The sequence below is a fragment of the Pollicipes pollicipes genome, unplaced genomic scaffold, assembly GCF_011947565.3.
Source record: "Pollicipes pollicipes isolate AB1234 unplaced genomic scaffold, Ppol_2.1 Scaffold_7231;HRSCAF=8579_pilon_pilon_pilon, whole genome shotgun sequence".
NCBI lineage: Eukaryota > Metazoa > Arthropoda > Thecostraca > Pollicipedomorpha > Pollicipedidae > Pollicipes > Pollicipes pollicipes.
The window spans coordinates 25,490,373-25,506,085 of record NW_023597034.1 but is presented as its reverse complement, the minus strand read 5'-3'; the positions used below and the strand labels follow the sequence as shown (position 1 = coordinate 25,506,085).

Genomic DNA, 15,713 nt, shown 5'->3' with positions numbered 1-15,713 from the left:
TCACGGCCTCCATACCGTAAGACATCAGTCCCCTGCCGAACCTAAACAATTAAAATGACCAGCGGTTGGGCTCATGATAGAGGTGTACCCTTCACAGTTCATTCTCATCTGTACACTAGAGAATCGCAGATACGTAGAAAAAAGCCTGGGAGAGATTATTGGCATTCTTGATGTTCCTCATTTGCAGGCCAGGTCCATCAATTTCCACTACCACGAGAGTAGCAGTCCTGTGTCGGCCTGGAGAAAGTCCATCTCCAAAACTTGTTTCTGAAAAGGCCTCGCAAGACAACATATTGGCTGAAAGGGTGAGCTTGAACTTTGCATCGATCTTCACGTTATCTTAGCGCCTCTAAACAGCCCTGAGCCATCTTAACACAGTTGCACTTGTTCAAAGCGTGTAGCCAGATGACCTTTAAGCCCTAAATAAAGGGACCTGTTTGCTGGTGAAGACTGTTGGCTGTTGAGGATAAAAAAGCAGAAGTCTGGAGGGCAAAAATATCCGGTTGTCCGCATCCTCAGGTGGGCAGAGAGGGAGATGAGAATGTGGAGAAGGATGCGACACACCACATTACTTCTGCCACCCTCGCCGACACACATATGACAGCTCATACATTTGTACGTCGGTTCACGCCGGCACTGCCATTTTACTGGCGACGTGGTGACTCGGTGGAGTGCCGTCAGATGGTGCGCAGCTGAAGGGTGCCGGACGGTGTGGCCCAGGTGTCAGCGACTGTATTATTGCTCAAATGGTGTTTCCTGATAGGGGGCTCTTTTGGAGATTTCTCTAACCGCCCCATCGTTGCATCTGCGCGGAATGCTGCTGCGCGGATGGTTGGTGAACGGTGCGCTCGGGTCACTGGTGGACGAATGGTCACTGAACAGTGGGCCGGCGGTCTCGTTCTTGGTATTACACATGTGTTCATTAACACGTAACGCACGCTCTTTTTTCCTTTCCAAAAAGATCGTGATCCTATACTTTTTTGGTACTATAGTCACCCACCACCCAACAGTCTTCAACAGCAAACAGGTCAGTTTATCTAGAGTTTAAAGATGATCTATCCTCTCTAAGAACAATGACCTACAGCAATGTGGGAATCCGATAACCTTACATGATTCCAACCGTCTTTAGCATTGTGAGCTAAGCGTGGCATTCTACAAAATCTTACCTTTCTTCGACATCGACGACAGTGAAGAGAAGGTCATGAAAGATCTTAGCAGGCGCAAGGAATGATGCGTCCTGATTTTGTATGTGTATGGCGGAACTTGACAACACACAAATACGTGTTTTTCATTTCGTTCGATGACACACACCCTGGGGCACGGCCAGTCGATGTATAGATTATATGAAACTGGCAACAGGTGACGCAGGTGATTTATTGCTGAGCTTACTCGGTGATTACCTTTATTACTAGATAAGGCTTCTCATCGACTAGATTGCTTGGCTGGTGCAGCTTTTCTTATAATTATGGATTTCAATGGAAAATGAGCGTCATAAAAACTGACGGCATGGCTTATGACGTAAGACTTTGACTGACTTTTGTCCATACAAACACATAACAAAGGGAAGCTGGAATGGTTTAGTAGATATCTCCATGGCTGGTTATGAAAATATTTAAAGGGCTGGCAGGGTCCACCTGCTTTAGGTCATTGGGGCCCAGTTCAGCATAAAACGGCAACTTCGCACCCCACTTTGAGCGTCAAATTGGGCCTTGAATCACTGGAATTACAAGCTATCCTTAGGGTTATGATAATTGTAGAGGACTCTGAGAGCTCAAAGAAGTCCTGAGCAGTCTGTCAGGTTCCCAGAGAGACATTTTAAAGACTTTTATTTTTTACTGTTTTCATATGATTTTTTGGCAGCCTGAGCGGTCCCCCTAATTCGGAAAAACCCTCAGTGCCTAAAAGGCCCCCTGGGTGGCCAAAAGGGCTCCAGACAGGAATGGGGCCAGGAATGGGTGCACCCAGAGTCCCCTGGGATCGGACCTTGAGAGATTAAGGTGACTTCTGGGCGTTCAGAGCACGCTTGAGGGGCCGACAGGCCCAGGCCAGAATGCCCCTGGTGACCAATAATTTTTGGTCTCTCCTTGTTCAGCAAAGGACATTTTTTTTAACATGCTGCATAAGCCGAAAAGAGCTCACCCATGAAGCCCCCCCCCCCCCCCGAAGTATACAAGAAGCCTTTTGACTGCCATTTGCGGGATCAGCCCGTGTCTCTGCTTGGACAATAGGCTCTCAGACTGACGCGGAGCCGACCGTTTGGTATGCATTCACTCTTACCAATATAGGGACTCTCATTGTCCCAGGGTATGGGCGGAAAAGGGGGGGGGGAGGTCGGCACAGGAGACCCTCTGGCTTTTTATAGCCCGGCATCTGCAAAAATGTCGTCACCAAAAGAGTTTTAGGTCATACGACCGTCTTGCCACAATTGCAGACGTGAAGTGGATCCGGAACAGATATTTCCAGTATATCTGTGATAGCTCTGGACGTACAGCGCCCTTTTGTTAAGTGTTTGGAAACTGTTATGGCGTCAATAAAGCACAAATTTGCGGTCTTCAAGGCTCGGAAATCAAACAACGCGCTCAGGTAAGCGAGCAGGTATTCAACCGCTCATTGCTACCAAGACAAAGCCCATGAGCTTCAGCACTTGAGCGGTCTGTGCTACACTGACGTCCCCCGCTTTTCCATCCGTGTACTAGCTGGCTGCAGTGTATGCTGTATAGAAATTCATGCACAAAGATGATACGTGCGTCAAGCCCCGTGGTGGACAGAACAAGATTGGCGTTAAAGGGAGCGTCTCATCTTTGGGGGTATTTCAAAACATACTCTGGCGAGACCTCAGGACCATTTACGTCTAATGATGGTGCTGGTTGTGCCAGTGCAGCACCATCAAGATATAGTAAGGAAGTAAACTTTAATTATTTTTTATTCCAAATTACGCTGTCAAAACTTTGCAACAGCAGAATACTTCTTCCTCTCTTGCTAGCTCCAGAATGCACCCAGCGAGAACTGCAGTTGTCGCGACCGCCATCGTCATGACAATTGCCGTCGTCATGACGATGGCACAATCTGCTGAAAGGTGTTTTCAGTCATTACGGGTTAGAGATAGGACTTTTAAGTTGTTTTAACCGGCAAAATGCGGGCCTGCGGATTTAAAAGTGCGCCTGTACTGGAATGAATGACACCAGTACGAAGCAGGCTTGTGATTGGTGCAGCAGGCGGCAATGGCCAGGTACCGAGAAACGCATTGGTTGAAGCTTGAACCAGTGCCTTTCTATGAACTATGTGATACTTCGTATCCTAAAGCCAGTGTGCTTCGAAAAAAGTCATTGCTATAAGCTCCATAGGGGAGAAATCAATGCCCTGGTATAACGTTTCGTTGAGTTCGCGGAATATAGCCTGATGTTTGCGATTTTTCTCTAAAAAGGGTGTTCCAAGCTTTCGTAGCGTTTACCACACCAACGTTTTGGCTAATTAGTATGTTACAAACAAATCAAATGCTTGTTTTCATAGCAGTGAGCAGAGCTCAACATTTCTTCGAATCGAAATTCTGAGCTATTCAGAGCATTTTGAGCTATTCAGAGATTTCGGAGAAAGCTGGTAATTTGATCACATCGGACACGCCAAATTTAACAACAATTGAACAGTAAAAAAGGGTGCCACAGTCCCTTTAAATCACCAGAAGTGAGGATTTTCAGAAATGGCTGGCGGCACGACAGCCAGGTTGAGCTCAAACCTCACCAAGCTTACCGACTAGCTGGAAGAGTTGCCCATCACGGAGCTCTCTCCAACGAAGCATCCTCCAGCACGTACTCAGGCTGAAGGTGCTGCGCCTCAGGGATACGGGAAGCATCCTTCTCGTGAAGATGGAGGGGAGGGAGGGGGGAAGGTGAGATAAATATGAATGAGTATAAACCGCGAGATGGAGAAAGCCACAGCGTTGGATTAGAAAGTAGTAAAGTGGTAGCCGGAAGTAAATACTTCATGCTTCTATCTCCGCAAGAAGACTCCCTGGCCACCCTTGTCTCCATCACTTCACCTTTTCCCATCCTGTGGTTGATTGTCATTCAGTTAGCTCTCTCTGTTCTTCTCCCGTTCCCTACCGACTTCATTCTTTTTGTCCCATGTGTCCAGCACCCCCATCTTGAAGACCTGCTTCAGGATATCTTTCTTGGTGATGAGGTACGCAATGGGCTTCCACAGCGTGCTGCTAAGCTTGGGAATAACTTTATCTCTGTATCATACTGCTAGCCATTTCTGCAAATTATCGCGTTTTGCAGCTAAATACAATTTTGCACTAGCCACAAAGAGGCTTGTTGTATATATCTTGTAGGTATGCTGACTGCCGCATAGCATAAACTTATTCAGCCAACACATAAATAGAAGCCCGTGAGAGTGGTGTAGGGTGCCCAGCTTGAGCACCAAAGTTCATGGGTTCCTTTGGGTTGCAGCGAGTGGGTTGAATGCGTCCTCATATAACACGCGCACGGGTAGCCGGTTAAATGCGACGCGCTCGGATGGGCAAGGGGGACAATTTAATCCCCTGAGATTTAAAAAACTAAGCGAGCTAGATAGATGCATCAATCCACAGAGCAGGCAGGCCTGTACATTAACTCCCTTGTGAGAAATTTTGAGATTTCTGCGTCATGACTCTTGGGTCAAACAATGTCAAATAAGGTCAGGTTAGTGAACTCATTTGACGTCTAGAATGTATCGGTGAACAAAGACCTGCGAGATCGTTTTAGTTTTTGAATTGATATAAACATGAAGGATTACGTTGAGCGTTTTTTCCTTAAACCAAATTTTCATCTGGGTCACTTTAGGTCAGTAGCCTCCTCTGACCTCCGAGAAGTCCAAATTAGATAAGACTGTAGAATTGACCGCATAACTCGTAAAAGGGAACGGGGAAATGGAGATAGAGATGCGTTTCGATAAAGGCATGTTGCCAAGATATCAACGGATCTATATCTCCATTTTCCTGTTTTTTTTTTCTACGAGACATAAGGCTATTACTGCTGTTTCATCTATGTACATAATGTTCCTTGCAAATGTGCTTAACAACTTATGTAAGACCAAATAAGATTCTGTTGAAGATCTTGTGATCAAGACCTTCAGATTGAGCAAACAAAACTACGCCTTAAAGCAAACTTCTACTGTGAAAGAGCAGCTCGGTTTTACCCTCGGTATCATTTTCATACCCGACCCAGAGTTAATAGACGTAGGCGAAATTTTAAATTAATCTGGCTAATTGCCTAAAAGCACCACCTCATAGACGTATGGCTTCTGCTAACACTCAATTGTTGCATCAGATTGAACGATTCCCTAGGAATTTCCTCCGCTGACAGCCATGGCCTGACTTTGACCTGCCATACGTCAGCGACATTACAAGATACACCTCACTTTTATATCAAAAGATCCGCTATTCATTTGCATAGAGCTATGCAAAGTATGGCCCGGCTATGCCACGCAGGTTGAAAGTTTTTCGGGAAACCATTTCGGGGAGAGAGCCAACTGACCCATTCCGGCCGCGTGTTAACAACCATACATGATTGCTTTGAAATTTGCTAGCCTCGAAAACACTCATTTTTTATTTTGTTAACACCATGGTCGTTTTTCAGAATCTACAAAGGCATTTTGAACATAAGAAATGTGGTAAACCGTCTAGGATTACCACAAATATATCAAAAATATATATTATGGGCCATTTCAGCTCTGTGGTTTTGACGCTCAATTCAGCAACTCAATTATTAAGAGAACATGGTCTCATGTCCAAGGAACTTACCTTCACCCCCAGGCAACAACGACAACGAGACAGCTGACCATATTGATAGCGGAAGATTCGTATGGCTGAATTTTGACGGGTCCAGACTATTATGGGGTCCGGGGTGTACCTTATATTACGGCACGTTAAAATCCCGCCACAAAATTCTGCCGTTGGACTGGAACTTTACGATCGAGTGACAGGGTCAGGGTTCACACAACAAGCACTGCTTAGCATGCATTCTAGTGTGAGCGGCTAATCTCCTAATCTCCTAGCCTAATCTCCGAAAAAAAATCAATCAAAATGTTCAGAGGCCGGGCTTGTGCATCGGAGCTCCCATCCGCTGCTGGAAAGGCCGCTGCTCAACCCAAAGATGCCAATGTGGTGCGCCACGAGCCCCAGTGGTCTCATTGGGCCCTTCGCCTTACAAATGTGTAGATGCCTCCAAGGTCACGGTCTACAATCAGTGGTACGCTGGCATGCTGAAGGGCTTCTAAAAGTAACTGGAGCGAGACCTCAAAGGCCATAGGGCGAACGTTCTGCTTCTGCATAACGGGGCGACTCCCCATACGTTAGGGCTGGCCATGATCTGGCTGGAGGACCACTTCGGACAGCGAACCATCGGCCGAATGACGAATAACCGGTGGTCAGTCCACCCTCCAGATCCGGTCGCAGATGTTAAGCTATGGGTATTCCTAACATGTGAAGTCATGTCACGCAGACGAAGCTCTCAGGGCCTTGGTGACCTGGGCGGGGCCATCGGCCAGGTGGTGAGCAGTCACACTTACACGTGCGCCAGAATTGTCTGTGGGATGTCAAACAGCGTAGACGTCTGACGTTGACCAGATGCCAATAATGCATGGCGCAGAACTTCATCATTTTGTTTTTCCAGTGTATTGGGCAATGTAGCTCTTCATTTTAATACTATGGGCAGGTAAGAGCCGGAAATATAAGGCTGTCACACCTTGCTAGTGTTGTCTCGCGGAAACGCAGGCCACCTACATTGATTGACTCGCTTGATAAATGAACATGAGCATGGACATGTATACTAAAAGGTCTCTCGAAACTTTCGTGTCACCGCTCTCGAGGAAAGGTCAGAATTTCGTAGAATGTCACGCTGGAATAATGCTCCTCGTAGAAACAATACGAATGTCGTGGATGACGCTACAATGCAGGTGGTGCTAAACGTTAGAGCTGATGGGCTTAGACGGGGGATTAGACTGTACAGAATGAACTGCTCGCAATTTGAAAAAGTCGGGCCATTGGCCGTTGTTTTTTCCGACAGTTTGGTGCTGTTTCCGTAGAATGGAAGTGAAACCAGTAGCAGGACTGTGATGGACGCCATTTTGAGCAGCCAATGGGCCGATCAAGATGAGGTCAAGCAGACTCCATCCGAAGACACAACCGACGAGCTCGAGCGGAGATGTCATCCTAAATCCTGCCTCTACTATCCCCACTACGCATTCATTGTCACACTGCGGTGGATGAGGAAGCACAAAAGACAGCTTCGGTGGTTAGCTTTCCTTGCCTGGATAACGTATGTCATTTACGTCCAGATTTACAGCTTTTACATCATGGAACAGGACTATGACGCGTGCAACGGAGGTGGTCTCGTAGCGTGGGTCAGCGCCGTCATTCTGTTATACATCATGCTGTTCAGACTGATCCTTCCCCACATACACCACGTCCGGCGGCTGAAGAGATCAATCTGCATCCGGCCGTTCGAATGCTGTCGAGTTACGTGCCAATACACGTGAGTAGAAACCCTCTATTGAGCTCTTATTCGAGGTCTGATAAAAGTGAGGCAAAGATGCCGTAATTTGCTTAGACCACTATGAATGTGGTCGTGCGTATGTTAGCATGCATGACTAACTAGCCCAGAACTTATTGCATCCATCACTCGCAACCAGCAGAAAAGCAATATTTGGCGGAGTTTGGATACTCAGCTGTCTTCATGAGTGAAGCTAAACAGCTTATGGGGGAAAATGTGATCTTGCTGGAATTTTGTCAAAAGCTCCCGTCAACTAAGCACGAGTAAATAACAAGCATTATGTAAACAGATAGAAAAACTGCAAATGCAAAAGCGACGTCAGGCCATATCACTGGGGTGCTGCAACTGATATTTATTCTGGGGAAGAGCCTTTGACCAATGCAGTTAAGGTTTCCTTCTTCTTTTTTGGCCGCTAACATCATGCATATGGATTAGGATATGATCTCGGAGATTTTTCTAGGCATGAACAGCCGTGGTGCCCAGACATATGAACAGAAGGCAAATATTACAATACCAAATTGTTCTAGCGCCTGCTAGGGCCAACAGTTTTGACGGGGATCTTGAGCGGTGGTTAATCACCGATTATTTAGCATTTCATAGAGATCGATATAATAATCAATTGGCCACGCATCCCTTCAAGAGCTGTAAGCCAGGCTATGAGTTGTTCTAGCCTTGCTGGCAATATCATCATAAGAACTGGTACATCTTGCATTAATAACCACTTTCAAACATGCCTGAGTCCGCCGTTGCAGTTTAACAGCGGTTTGTTTTTGACAGAATTTTGGTTTTTCATCACATCTAGTATTTGCAGCCATCTCTGGGCATAAAAAACGGAATACCTTGAAGAGCACTGACGGTTAAGTAAACCCCATGCAGCGCTTTCCTATACCGCCCTCCAAAAACAAGAGAGCTCATGACCGGCACATAGCATTCTATGTGGGTGCTTAAAAAATTTATTTCACGTAAAGAAACTGCTACGCTACAGGCGTCATAAAGACCCCAAAATGTAAGCGTATTTTTCAATTCTGAAATTTGCTCGTGGGCTTGGTGTCCCGAAAGCTTGCGTGGCCGATCTAATGACTTCATTCGTTCACGGTTAAGTGGGCTTCTCGCCTGTGACGGCCTCTGAACTTTGCATGAATTTAGCGTGGGATAGTGACGGGTGAACCAAGTTGGCTTCGTGCACCATTAGTGTTCTCGGTATTTGGGTACCTTCGCCAATTTCGTGTCCCCTGTCTTTAAACAAACTAATGTATGCGTCACTGTCGAACGTATTTCCAGTAATAGTTTAGTTCATTACATTTTAGATTGTAGGTGTCCAAGTCGTGCTGCAGTTGCCCATTCCAACGTAATCGACGGAAAGGCATCCACTGGAAGACTTTAAAAACCCTGCTTAATAAACGCCATTTTGAATAATTGGTTGGTATTCGCTTCAAATGAGTAACAGCGGGTAGTTGGTGGCACACTCAGGAAGAACAAATTTTGTTTCTACCGTATGTGGCGTCGGCCGTTTTCACGAAGGATTATGGTACACAACTTTTAAAAACTTTTTAAAGACCATAGCTTTTTATCAGTGATTTTCGGCTAGAAGTGTTTCGCAGAGCGTTTCATATGCGTCTTTACAAACATGTTTGCAAAGGCGCATGTTTTGATAAAATTGCGGTTGGCTGACTATACGCAAGATGATGCTTTTATGGACATATATGGCGCCAGATCTCAGCGTGAAATATGAGTGTTAAGTATGACCAAAACATGACAGGTAAAAACCTTATTTTAAAAAAATCATAATTACGTAAAAAATTGTAATTAAAAAAAATTAAAGCTTTTAAAAAACTTTTTAGTGCATTAATTCATTGTAGAAACGACTTATAAATGACATTTTTCAAACTTTTGCTTGCATGGGAATAGTTTACGCTTTGGCTCGAGCTCTTTGATCAGTTTGAGATAAGTTTGAGGCCTCGAGCGGTCCAGTGGACCAAATAGATTCTGAGATCACGGGCGAGGTAATTAGACCCTCATAATTTCAAAGCGCAGCTCTCCACATGAAAATAAGGTTTTGGCGTCGAATTAAAAGTCGCTGGGCGAGGTGCTTCACTAACGCTATCTATCCCTGATAGAAACTAATTACGTTGCGTACATCTCCTGAGTGAAAAAATAGACATGCTGGCTGAGTTGCATTCTCATGTCGTCTTAACCAAAAGCAAAATACATCATCCGTACCAATCCATACAGTGTTAGCACCGATATGAATATTATCACTTTTATCAGAACTCGTGCTCCTGTACATGTGCAGCTTAAAGCGACATATAGCCGTGCGATGGCCACACATACACACGGGTAAAAATGACATGAACAAGGGAACTTTGATTTAGATGTCATGTATTCAGTCTTATGCATGACGCTAAAAGCATTGTTGAGCCATGTTTTGGGCTTCATCAAACTGATCAAGCCTTCCACAATATCTTTTGATGAGGAACAAGTCACGCCTATTGGCAAAATAAGCCATCGTAAATAATGAGGTTTGCAAAAACCATACTTTGGGAGCTTAAAGGCTTAGGAATGAGTTCGGTGTTACTTGCAACTCTTGTTGAATGAGACGTCTAACAGATCATAGCTAACTGGTTTGCTTTCCGTTTCAGGTTGGTGCGTCTCGCCACCTGCGCCATAGTGTTCGTTTTGATTGTGATGTTGACACACCAGGGACGCTTTGTGCCTTCCACTCACCAGTGCATCGCCTTATCCGGCTACTTTGCCATCATTTTGATCGCCTACTTTCTCTCTGTGGAGCCAGAAAAGGTAAGTTAACACAATTAATTGCTATCTGATTCCCAGTAACAGCCAGACACGTTCCTCAGAGCGTGAGGAAAGGTTGGCCTTTCCAGCAGTTGCGTGGGCTTGGCTGGCTTTTTGTACTGGTTTTAACTGCACTGCTTGATGATCTCCCTGGTGATTATTGCCTCGCAAAGCAGCTCGACAGGTGCCGTCTCCTCCTACATTATTGCGTACACGCTACAGTTTGACCTGTAACAACTCATGCAATGATGACGTCCGATCAAGATGAGTGCGCGGATGTCTCCCACGAGTGGTCGCGTGACCTTGGGCTGGCCAGTCTCTCACGTCTCGTGATGCTTTCATCCTCTTGTAGAAGCGATCTTTTTCTAATTCATGTTTTATCCACAAGCTGTGAGACCACATCATGGGATCATTTAAGGTTTGATGACTGAAACGTTTTCAACAGCAAATTTAAAGAACTGAGAAGCGCGCTACGGGTTCGAAGCTCCTATGCCGAGTTAACGACCTCCAACATTTAGGGAGCTACTGGTTAAATAGTGGAGATACTGGTTACAGTGCTAAACACATATTTTATTGGCGGCACTAACTGGTTTCGAGCTACGCCCGCTCTCAAAAGGAGGATCGCGCCCATGGATGAACTCCGAGTCAGGATGATGAGAGGTGATGAAATAGGCTCTCTCAGTCTCTCACTCTGAATGAGTGCGCTCAACCCCCTGATGATGAGTGGAGCCCGTAATTTTGAGCACTACCATTAGCATGAAAGCCTCGCTTAACCAGCACCTTCTGGATTATTGTAGATAGTTAATTCAGCATAAAACTTTTTACTAATAATTTCGAAAAACCAGAAGCTGAGTGCCTTTCTTTCTTACACCAAAAACGTATTGCTTTGCTCATCACGCTACCAATGATAGATGGATTCCCAAAAGCTTGCCAACATAAAAATAATATCCTTAGGCCTACGACATCCTATACATATATATATATATATGTATTTATATAATTACATATATATAATATATATTATAATATATATATATATATATATATATATATATATATGTATGTATACAATTATAAATATATTACATTTCCGGCTTTTCACACTGCTTTTACACTTTATTGTGCAGAAACACTTCTCATAGACTATACAATACGTACATCAACACAGTCACAGCAGCAAAAACACATTGTACTTGCTGAAACCTAGGTACGCTTCCAACACATTAGTGACACCCATGCACTTGATGTCAAGTTACCATGGCAGATGTAGGTTTGTTGGTAATGTTTAGTTTCATCTTGCCGTTTTAGGCCTGGCTCTGCTTAAGGCATTGGTATCACTTCTATTGAGGTAAGACTCTGCCTAATCAAATTTCAGAGCCCTCTTCAGACTTTTTTTCAAAAAAATGTCATGACATGACATGAGAATGTCAAATTTCGGAGCCCGTTTTAGAACTTTTTCAAAAGAATGTCATGCCGGGCGGCTGGCACGACGCCCGCCATCCAGCTAAAAGTGACGTCATGCGGCCGACGTGTCCGTCGGGTGGTTACGCGTGGGAAATGCGCGGCCAGTACAGAGTCGTGAAGTGCACCTTCTAACGCCGAAATATGAGCTTTATTACAGTTCTGGGCTACGGTTGCATTCTCGTTGTCAGCCGTACCTACATTTAGTTCCGTGGTCTTGTGATGATCTTAAGACGGACGGTTGGTTTCGGGTGAATTAAGACGAAGGCGCCTTTGTTCATTTCAGCGAACGTGTGCTTTCAAAGGAGATCTTATCTGGCTCCTGCTTTTCCGGTGTAGTCTGGGCGAGTACTTCTGTTGTCCTACTAGCTTTGGGACAGAGGTTGATTTCAGCATAAGGTCAAACCATCATCCCAGAAAGAGAACTGAATGCCCATGTATCAAAACAAACAAGCGAGCTGAGGTTTACGACACGGTTCTTTGTAGATGTACTTACCGGTTGTTGGAATTTCGCGTCCAGTTTTTTTGCGACTTGCACTCCCAAAACATAGCATCGTGGCGTTACAAACAGCGCGCTTAAAGAAGGTCATTGAGATATCTTGGTATCAGTTATCTTGCTGTTGTACGGAGCGCCCAGGCCAAACGACATCTTCTGCACAAGATGCAAGAAACGTCACACCGTGTCTGCGGCTTGCGTTGTGCCCTTGAGTCTCGCTCGCAGCGCCAATTTTGATGAGAGGGGGCCTCGTGGCCGGCTTTTGCTCGAATTACCGTAACGCCAACATCCGTACTATTCAAATACGTTTTATTAGCGTGTTGATTGCATTGTCCAGCTATAATTCACCACCTTATTAAGCACCTATTCACAGAGCTAAGCTTTATACGGCTTGCGCCAAGTTGCGAAAGAACGTCGCAAGCCCAGATAGTTCAATGGACCCCAAAGTCTGACCTCAGTCCAGGTCACGGAGCTTTCATCGCGAGTTGCATTTAGTTCAACCCAAGACATCACCCCAGTGACACTGATTTATATCAGCCTGGTCACATGCACTGATACTAGACTGTGAGTGGTCTTGAATGGATTGCGTCAGTTGTCATTTCGTTACCTATATTCTTGGCGTCATTCATCGTGGATCAAAGCCACCCAGCAGTCATCCGGCGATTCGGTGTTCGCAATCTACGGCCAATTCTACGCCCTTCTTTGTGACGCATCCTGCTTCCACCGCTACTTGGACAGTCATTTACATGAACTTTCTGCTTGGTGGCATCGAGAATGCTTTGAGCGCCGACCTCCGCGGCTCATGCGGAGGCATGCAAATCCAATGTGTGCGTTCTTGCTACTTACAGTTCTATCAAAAATTGGCACACACCGTCATCAGTGTGTATTTTTATTCTCCACAGATTGATTGGCGTCTGGTCATCAAGAATTTGTTAATACAGATTATCATCGTGTACAGCATGATGATCTGGACCTTTGGCCGCGTGTTGCTGCAATGTACTGCCGAGAAGATAACCGTCTTTTTTTTCGTTCAGCAAGGAAGCCGCTGCAGTCGTGTTCTCCGATCAACTGCCACACATGCTAGCCATAGAGGTGAGATATTCCATCAGGCTTTGCCTTTTGACATTACATACATCCGATATAAAGGAAGCAGAAGTGTTTACACGGAACAGATCATGCTCAAACTGAATGTAAAATGGTCCAAAACGGCTAACCCAGGAATAGGAGTGCGACCTCCATATCGAGTTCACTTCTCACTAAAACAGGCCACCATGGACTTATTTTCGGTGTAAGTCGGAACATTGCAAGTTGACACGAACCGCACAAAGTTTTTCATCACAACCGTTTCAGGGTTATTCGACAACTATGCTCGTTTTGGCTACTCACAAGATGGGCGCTGTTCCAAAATGAGACACTGTATGGCTGTGTGGGAAAACGGCGTGGCATAACTTGTTGTTTCCAGTAACACTCGTAGGTGTCTGCTTATTTTTGGGTGTTAAGTGAACAGCCTGCCATCACCTTTCAAGGAGTGAAGCCACGCTGGGTCACATTCAATGTAAATCATAAGCTCACGTAAAGAGCGCACTCTGAAATCCCGCAACATCTGGGAGTGACGTAATTTGACGGTCATACATTGTCACGTTATCTGTACATGGCAAAGCAGGCTCAATTTTGTGCAGTTTGTGGACTTGTTCTCCTTGCAACGCACGAAGCTGTGCAACGTGGTTTTCGTCTGACCTGGTCGTCTGTACACAGCTGCACAGTTTTCATTGGGGATCGTTTTGTCTTTATGGGGAACGATCATTGATCGTATGTTGCTGTGTGTTGTCCCGCAGCGGTTTCTATCGCCGGCAGATACACAATGCAGGCCGTCACATAACATTAGGAAGCCTGGCAAAGCTGCACTGTGCTGGAGGATCACGTGTTGTGTTGGATACACACTTAATTTAACGACTATGCATTTGCTTGTTCAGGGACCCTCCGTCCATCTTCAAAGTCATTCAGTGTATCATTTTTGCTACGTGACCTCTTCAGCCTAAAGGGCTTCACCAACATGATCTAAGAGTCAATATATCGTCTCCACGATTATCTAAATTTACCAAGAGTGCTCATCCTTATAAATTTGCGCTCTACGGCGCAGGCCGCTTCCGCATTTTAATTGAAAGGATGCCGCTGCCTCGTGCGGTGTGCGTCCTCCTTTGTGCGCAAACAGGCGGTTCAGGCAACAACCCAACATAATTCTTAAGCAATCCCGATGTCGGAACGAAAGTGAGCTGTTACAAGTCAATATGAAAAATAAAGAACCCAGGCACTGTTTGAGCAAAAGACCTGTTTCATCTGCGCATGTGGTGGTTTGGTAAGTACTCATATACAGCGTGGAGATATGACGTGCTGCATCTACTCTGAGTCTAAACGAAGGATCACGCTTCTTTCACATGACCCACGATGGTGCAGTCGTTTTCTCCGTTTTAAAAGTGTCATGAAGAGTATTCAGTGGCTGGTGTTCACACTTCTGCTGCCGACATGACCAAACGACTGTTTTGTGCAAACATATAGCGTATGTGTGTGTAACAACTTAAGTCAAGGTAGCCAGGGAAATCTGCTGTTCTCGTTTTGTGTGCGAATTTGCCTCACGAAATACGTCTCTTACAGCTGCTGTGTACCCTCACTCTGACTGGCTGCTACATGCATATCTTGTACTACCTTGGGATCCTTCAAAGCTTTTTCCACAAGCTCGGCTTTATCTTGGAAATGATCACAGGAGCCACGGCTGTGGAAGCCATCTGTGCCGCGCTTTGCACACTTTGCGGAGGGTAAGTGAGTGCGTGGTCAAAGACAACATTGTGCAGGAGTGCAGTTGGTCAGCAGACATCGTCTGGCGACTCCTGGAATGGAACACCGACGTGGGTCAGAGCAAATCATGTTCACCCGGCCGGGCCACAGCGGGTGGTATCCAGCGCTTACAAACCCCACCACTTGGCAATGCTATGAGCAGCTGTGAGATATACTTCAGTAGTAGTGAAAACGTTGCCAGACAGCCAGCAGTATCCAAGGAATTAAGATTCGTTTCAAAACGATGATAGGATCGTGGTAGAAAAGCTAAGCCATCCTTCCTTGTGACATTTCTGTTAACTTCAGTTAATCGGCCCATCTCAGTCGACCAGAAATCATAGACACTTCTCCCAAAAAAGGGAACTGGTCGTCCGGGGCCATGAGATCACCGTCTGGTCCGTAGCCTCGGGGAGGGATAGTAAGCAGCGCAGGGTGAAATCTGAGGGGACCCACTGAGTGGGCGGTGGTTTCCGACGACGCGGTGCTAAAGCAGATAATTTTTATATTGCAATTTCATTTTTGTGAACATGGTGCAACCTTTCCAACTTGGCTGCCTCCATTGGCATGGACTTGGAGGAATCTGCGGTCGAGCAAAATGGTTC

The 15,713-nt window shown here is 45.6% G+C and overlaps 1 long non-coding RNA gene across 1 annotated transcript; it reads left to right on the top strand.

Annotated features, from left to right (window-relative positions):
* Window positions 1–260: 260 nt before the first annotated feature.
* LOC119109631 (uncharacterized) lies at window positions 261–13,289 on the top strand. Its single transcript, XR_005095441.1, has 4 exons — window positions 261–305; window positions 7,063–7,511; window positions 10,169–10,325; window positions 13,182–13,289. It is a non-coding gene; the product is annotated as an uncharacterized LOC119109631 (long non-coding RNA).
* Window positions 13,290–15,713: the final 2,424 nt, after the last annotated feature.